Below are 8,427 nucleotides of genomic sequence, written 5' to 3' on the forward strand. Positions count from 1 at the left end.
TTATGTTTCATGTACCTGTTGGCCATTTGTATGTCTTCTTTGGAAAAATGTCTATTCAGTTTCTCTGCCCAGTTTTTAATCGGATTATTTGTATTTTGCTATTGAGTTATATGATTTCTTTATATAGTCTGGATACTAACCCTTTATCAGATACGCGATTTGCAAATATTTTCTCACATTCTGTATATTGCCTTTTTATTTTGTTAATTGCTTGCTTTACTGTGCAGAAGCTTTTTTTGTTTGATGTTGTCTCACTTGTTTATTTTTGCTTTTGTTGCCTTTGCTTTTCATGTCAAATCCAAAAAAATCATCACCAAGACTAATGTCAAAAGGTTTACTTATCCCCTATGTTCTCTTCAATTCTACCAGTTTTTGTTTAATGTGTTTAGGACTCTAATGTTAGATACATGTATGTTTTTAATTGTATATTTTCTTGATGTATTGACTATAATTATGAAATATCCCTTTTATCTTTAGTAATATTTTTTGTTTTAAAGTAGATTTTTTTTCTGACATTACTCTATCCACTACGGCTCTCTTATGATTACTGTTTGCCTGGTATATATTTTTCACCTTTTACTTTCAACCTATTTGTATCTTTGAAACCGAAGTGTTTTTCTCATAGGCAAGATACAGTTCAATCTTGTTGTGTTATCCAATCTGGTCACGTCTACTTTTGTTTACATTGTTGAATTCATTTACATTTAATGTTATTGATATGATTTATATCTCCTATGTTGCTCATTGTTTTCTATATTTCTCATGTATTTTTTGTTGCTCTATGTCTCCTTTACTGGCTTCTTTTGTATTATGTACATATTTTCCAGTGAAAAAATTTAATTCCCTTAATATTTTTTTAAATTATGTTTTTAATGAATTTCTTAGTGGTTGTCTTAGGAATTACAATATGAAGTTTAAATTATCAAAATTTAGTTTACATTTATATTAATTCCATTGAAATAGAGAAATGTTATTTCTATATATCTCCATTCTGTCCTCACTTTTTATGATATTATTTATACATATGGCCTATAAATGTTACAAACCCAATAATACATTGTTGTAATTATTACTTTTTGCAATCTTAATGTCTCTTAAAGAAGCTGAGAGAAGGTTGTTATAGTAACCTTCCTAGTTGCCATTTTGGTTCTCTTCATTTCTTTTTTTAAGTTTAAATTATACCATCTGGTCATTTCCTTATTTCAAAATAACTTTGTTTCCATCTGCCTTTTTTGTGCTGTGATTGTCATTGCCTGAAGAACTTCTTTTCATATTTCTTATTAGGCAGATCTGCCGGCAACAAATTCTCTCAGATTTTGTTTGTATGAGAATATCTTTATTTGATTTAGTTTTGGAAAGATAATTTTGCTGGATATAATGTTCTTGGTTGATAATTTTATTGTGCGTGTCTGTATGTGTGTGTGTGTGTGTGTGTGTGTGTGTGTGTGTGTGTTAACTTTTAGCACTTTAAATATATCCTCACACTACCTTCTGGCCTCCATTGTTTCTGATAAGAAGTCAGTCGTTATTCTTATTGAGTTTCTCTTGAACAGGATGAGTTATTTTCTCTTATAGCTTTCAAGATTCTCTCTTTGTTTTTACCTTTTAACATTTTGACTATGATCTGACTAAATCTCTTTGAATTCTTCTACTTGGAATTTTTTAACCTTCATGGGTATATAAATTAATATTTTTCATTAAACTTATGAATTGTTCAGTCATTATTTCCTAGAATATTTATTCTTCCCCCTTTTCTCTCTCCTTCCCTTCTGGTAGTCTCATTATGCATATGTTGGTGTACTCTAGTCTGAGGCTCTGTTCATTTTTCTTCATTAATTTTCTTCTCTGCTCTGATTGCATAATCTCCATTAATCTATCTTCAAGTTTGTTTATTCTTTTCTCCACTATGTCAAATCTGTTGAGTCGAGTGAATTTTTCATTTTGCTTATTGTACTTTTGACTCTAGAAATTCCATTTGCTTTTTTTAAAACAATTTATCTCTTTGTTTTATTTACTTTATTCATTCTTATTCTCTATTTGGTAAGACATCATTGTGCTTTCCTCTAATTCTTTAAACATGGTTTCCTTTAGTTCTTTGAACATACTTATTAAAGCTGCTTTGAAGGTTTTTGTCAGCCAAATCCCACTTTTGGCCACCTCAAACACTGTGTCTATTGCCTACTTTTATCTACTGTTTATCACATGTTCTTTCTTTGTATATCTCTAAAATGGACATTTTAAATGATATATAGTAGCTGCTCTAGATATTGGTGCTCCTCTCACCCATGCCTGTGTCTCTTCTTATTTATTAACTTGTTTGTTTACTGACTGGCTATACTAATTCTCTAAGGTCAATAAATGTTTCCCAATATTCAGTCTCCAGTATTCTGATCAATATTTTTTCCTTGCATTTAATTTTTTTAGCATGGTTGCCTAGGCGTTTCCCCTGCATCAACAAAAGCCACTTATTTGTCAAAACTTGTGATTAAGGCCTTTGACTTAGCCCTTACCATTGTGTGTGTGTGTGTGTGTGTGTGAGAGAGAGAGAGAGAGAGAGAGAGAGAGAGAGAGAGAGAGAGAGAGAGATTGAGATTTGGAGATTTCTAGTATGGTTACAGAAATTTTGATTTTTCCCCACATTCAGCCAGAGACTAGTAGATTAGATATTTCCTCTCTGATCACTCCTGAGGGCATAGCCTTAGGCACATGAAACTGTATGCCGGAATATCAGGGATTTTTGTGATTTTATTTTTAAGTCTGAATTTCTGGGTGTTGTCCTGGTCCAGCATTTGGTCAGAGTGCTTAAGCTCTTTGTGCCAGTAAGATATATATCCTTTGTTGATTAATCTGTGTTTGGACTGGGGATGTTTTCAAGTCTGCCTCATATACTGCTGATTGCTTGTGAGTTGGGTGCTGTGTGATACATGGACACAACCTTTCTGGCCCCCACAGATGACTGTGATCCTAAGAAGACTCTTCTTAGCTGTCTCTACCCAGTTCTCTAGTAAATTTCTGGTTATTCTGCCCTTTTGCTTGTTGCTACCAATACCATGGAGTTATGAGTATCATTGTAATTACTCTCCACCAAAATCTTCATTGTTTTCAACAACTCCCTGATGCGGGAAATTCTCCACATTCTGGTCTAAGTAAAATCAGTCCCTTCAAACAGAGCTTTGAGCTCTTCATCCTTACTGGCTTCTTTTTCCCTGGGCAGAACCTCTGCAGCACTGCACAAAACCAGAAATGGGGGAAAATATCTGCTTCCCTGGAATGATACCCCAACTCTACAAGTAGGACAGGGATGGGGGAATAACCCCTACTATTCTCAGCTTGTCCCTCCCAGCATGGAATCTCTATCCTAGGAGTGAGCTGGGGTAGGCATTTGAGGCCCAGGTATTCTCAGCCTGCTGTGCGTGGAGTAGAGCTTCTGCTGTGAGGGCTCAGTGGGAGAAGGGGATTTCAGTCATCTTAATTATGCCGCCTAGAATAGTGGATGAGAAACACTAACCTCTTGCCCCTCTAGGGGCAAATTTGTACCTAAACTGAGAGCCGGAAAGAGAAGGAGCCCCTGTGTTACTGACCACACCTGCCCAGAGTAGAGTGCCTGGAGTAATTTCCAAGAGATGAAGCTGAGAGGAAGTGAGGGAATGGGTCGTGGTTCAAATGCCATAGACGTCCCTGTTCTTACCAAAGTCAAATAGATTTTTAATGAATGTTTCTTCCATTTCCTATATGCCCTTAGGACAACTTCTAGAGATTTTAAATGATTGATATTTAAAATTTTCTTAAATAGCTGTTTTGTTGGAAAGAGGGTTCCTTGAGCTCCTCGCACTGCCAGTCCAGAAGTCTTGCCCCCACCTTTTTTTTTTTTGCCACAACCATGAAGAAATGTAGTATACTAGTGAGAATTTTATGACAAGTACACAAGACCCAGGCTTGAGCCCTAGATCTGTTCTTCACCAGCTGTGTGGCCAGAGCTCATGTAACCTCTCTAAGCTTCCATTTGTAAAGAGGGATAATAATAGTACCTACCTCTAAGAATCGACTGAGGGTGAAATATGATGATATAAATAAAGTAGAGCACCTGGTAGCTGTCAAGGACTCAGTAAACATGAGCCTCCTGGTCTTCCTGGTCTTTGAATGCTCTTTTCTTGAACATGGGAGCCTATAGCCACTGTGGGATCTTTTGCTCCTTTCTTATCAGTTCTGCTGAGATGCAGATCTCTCTGCAGGTTGCACATTACTCTTGCCAAGTCCCATCTACTCCATTCACCTCAGCCAGGACAGAATTCCATGCCAACAGTGCATTTGGCCCAGGAACAGACTTGAACCTCTTTTCCTGGGGTGTTAACCATCCCACACCTCACTGATCTCTCTGCCTGCAAAAAAATTTCTCACTTCCTCTGTAAACTGGTCAGTCATCCAGCCTACATCTTCCCCTCAAAGCCCTGGGCTCAGCTGGAGTCAAGAGCTGCTGGCTGGCCAGTGGACAGCCATCTGTCTGACCACGTGGAGAGTAGAGGAAACATAACACTCTTGGGAGACGAGGGACTGTCCTCATCGACGGGACACAGGCTACACTCATAGGGTTTGTATAAGGTTATCTTATCATTGTCCCAAGAGGAAGGAAGAACTGATAAGTCAAGACCTTTACACAGGAGAGAAGTGGAATTCAGAGGGACTAAATTTTATTTAAGTGTGACATTATGCTCTGAGTTTTTTACATTGTGACAAGGGTGAGTAAACAACTTCACAGAAAGAAGAATCCAGGAGGCTAAGAATATGGTTTCACTTGGCTCTGCTGAGATCTGGGCCTTGGGTCATTCCTCATATGCAGCCTAAGGGAATAAGGTCACCTCTAAAGGATCTGCCAAATCTGAGTCACAGGGAAGAGACACCCAGCTGTGCACATTAACAGGTAGCATTTGCCCAAACTACAGAGCAAACCCAAGGAAAATCTAATACTGACTCTGAAGAGAGGTTGTGAGATTTTTTTTAATAGTATGAACTTCTAAGAAATGTGCATAGTCTCAGGATAGTGATCTGGGAAAGTGGGGAGCACTAGAATGGAGCAAATATTCTGAGAGGATACAGGGGCCCATCCAATGGAATACTTACCACCTAATGAATATTGAAAGCCTTTGTGAGTCTCAAATCAAATTTCTCCTTCAAAGAGAGGATAACAAGTAAAGTGAATGAGCAATGCCTATGATTATTCATTTGTCTCTACACAGCTGCTTCTGTCTGAGGCTTCATGTGGCCCAGAGTAGGGGTGAGGGTGCCACTAGCTTTAGTTTTACTTCATTTTCAGTTTCCAGGAAACTCAACGAGATGTTTGTAGGCTGAATCTTGGGTTCCTCTTTTCAGAGTGGAACATCTTCCTTTATTTTAAGCCAGAGCACCAATATAAACTTCGAGAATAGGTTGCCAGGGACAAGAGTCAAATTAACTCAACAAGTATTCATTAAGAACCTACTGGTGATCCAGGCTCCCTGAAAGGTGCTGGGCTGGAGGGGTGAGTCAGGCATGTTCTATGATCTCATAGATGAACCATTAAGTATGGCTGACATGAGGCAGGTATAACTGTTACAATGAAATGGCAAACTATGTGCCATGAGAGATGAATTCAGAGAGAAATCTAGGAAAGTACATTTGTGTTAAGCTTCGAAAGTAAGACTAGAATATTATCAGGTATGTAATTGTCTATCCCAGGACAAGGGAAGCATGGCCAAATCCATCAGAGTCTGAAGCCAGCAAATATATTCTCCTCACATAACAAAGAAGACTTTTGTGCAGTAGAAAAAGCATAAGGCAAAGAGACATATCAACAACAATGACAATAACAACTGGTAGAACTGAGACCTGAGTGGACCAGACTTTTGGTGATTTGCAGGTTCCATCTCCTCTAGTTTTCACAACCTATGAGGCAGGGTCTGTCATTATCATATTTATAGGTAGGAAGCCATAGAATGGGAAATTTAGTAACTTGAACATTGGCACAGTATTCATTCTAGGTTTCTGGGATTTTTAATGCCAGTCTAAGACTGGCCACAGACCTCTCCAGCACTTGGCTTTGGCCACACTACTTCCCCTGGACCTCTCTTTTCATCTTTTGAATGAGAAGGGTGTTGACCAGATGACCCTAAGGTCCCTTCCAACTAAGTCATCCTGGATTCTAATTTTTCTCAGAGATAAATAGAGAGAAGGCAAGGGACACGGAGAGATAAAGGATGTAAGAGAATGGGGAAAGCTAACTTAGTTGAGGTAAGGCAGAAGACCAGCTCCCCCTTTGTTTTTGAGTGTGTTTTTCATTTTTCACTCTTGTGCTCATATGTTCAGGCGCAGCTTCTGCTCTGAGAACTAAGCATCCCCACCCCTATACATGTATAGTCTAATTAGGCCTGCTGAGCTCTCCCACATTCAGCATGATCAACCTGTTGTGCTGTTCATATTGCCAGAGGCTTGATGCCTTTTGGATTTTCCCTGGATTGATGATGGGCCTGAGCAGATCTGGACCCAACTAAGCCTGGGAGCTGTGCCAAGCCCTCTACATAGCTGGCCTTCAAACCCAGGATAAAAATCTCAGCCTCGGCAGGGTCTCTTCTGACCTTATTCAGGTAAGAGGTGACTAAGTAAATGTCACTTTGACACTTAGGAAGACAGCATAAATATCAGGGCAAGCCCTCCAGTTTCATTCTTGGGCCCAAGTCTCCTGCTGCTCCTGCTTGCTGCATTCCAGTCTTGAGCTTATAAAGTTTAGCAGAGAGAGACCAGCCAGAGCTCCACTACTAAGGCCTCCCCAGCAGCTGACAGGGATCTTTTCTGGCCCCAGGCCCCTGCAACCATTTTTCATTTCCCCACCAGCATTTTCAGTTCCTATTTTTCTGCCTTGGGTGACTTGGCTGCTCATGGTCTCACTACTTTTCTCTAGCTGGGGTACTCTTCCAGTTGCCCAGAGCCTCATACATGGGGCTCAATAGAGGAAACTGCTCTCTCGAATACTCTCCTGCATGTTCCCATCCTTCTCCCCATTCAGACCCTGCTCACTCATCACAAGGCAGTGACTTTGCTCCCCTTGGAATGGGTCCACCTTATTCCCTGGGACTCTGCAGTTAGAACCGGTGTTACTGGGCTTCTTTCCAGAGGCACCATTGAGTCCTTGCTTGCTGGTAGACCCCGAGTTTTCATGGCTGATCTACCTTCCTCCCCTTGGCCATCCTCTGCAGCATTCATACCCAAGGTCTGGCCAATGAGAATTGAGGGGAAATGGCCCAGTGATTTCTGGGAAAGGTTTCCTTGCTACTAAAATGAGTCTCACTAGAGCACACTCTTCTTTTTCTTCTATTGCATTGTGGTCATGTTTGCCAATAAATATAGGAACCGTTTGAAAATACCTGGGTGAACTTAACCAATATGCTTAAGATGACAGAGCACAGAGGTGGAAACAACCAGGGTCTTTGAAGATGTCTTTTGAGACGTTGACTTAACCAACTTTGGAAGTACCCATTCCTGGGGATTTTTATTGTGTAAGATAAACAACGACGACAACAACAACAAAACTCCCTTTGAGTTTTTATTCCTCATAGCTAAAAGCATCCCATCCCTTTGTCAAGTTTGGCAGAGATAAAAAGTCTGATATCACCCCAAACTCTCCCTTTACTTGTAGTCCAAATCAGGCTCTCTGCCTGTTTTTGTAAATAAAGTTTTATTGCTTCTCGGCTTTTTGGCCAAGATCAAGTGTATATAAAGTTTTACTGGAACACAGCCATGCCATCCGCTTACAAATTGCCTATGGCTGCTTTTGCTTGAGTAGTGGCAAGAGAGATAAAAATAATTACTATCAAGCCAACCCCCAATGGAGACCCAGTTGGCCAACAGAGAAGCAACAGTTCCTCAAAAATTGCCATAGATAATATAGATGCTTTCAAAGAAGCACTGTTACATTCTGTAGAGTCCTGGGATGCCTAGTATCAGGCCACACCCTTCCAGAGTCTCTCCTGAGAGGGCCATGAGGAAGTACAAGCCGTTGGTCAACTCACTTGTGATGACTGATTTTATGTGTCGACTTGACTAAGGTAAAATACCAGTTGTTTGATCAAACGCCAGTCAAGACATTGTGAGGTATTTTTTAGATGTGGTTAACATTTAAACCAGTAGACTTTCAGTAAAACAGGTTATCCTCCATAATGTAGTAGGACATCAACCAATCAGTTGGAGGCCTTAAGCGAATAGACAGAGATTTCCCAATGAAGGAATAATTCTGCCTCAAGATTCAGCACACAATCTTGCCTGAGTTTCCAGCTAGTTGGTTTGCAGATTTCAAACTCAAGACTGCAATTTCAGTTCTTACCTGAATCTCAAGCCTGTTGGCCATCCTAAAAGATTTTGGACCTGTCAGCCCCCATAACCCCATAATTAAATGAACCA

The sequence above is a fragment of the Rousettus aegyptiacus genome, unplaced genomic scaffold, assembly GCF_014176215.1.
Source record: "Rousettus aegyptiacus isolate mRouAeg1 unplaced genomic scaffold, mRouAeg1.p scaffold_m13_p_6, whole genome shotgun sequence".
NCBI lineage: Eukaryota > Metazoa > Chordata > Mammalia > Chiroptera > Pteropodidae > Rousettus > Rousettus aegyptiacus.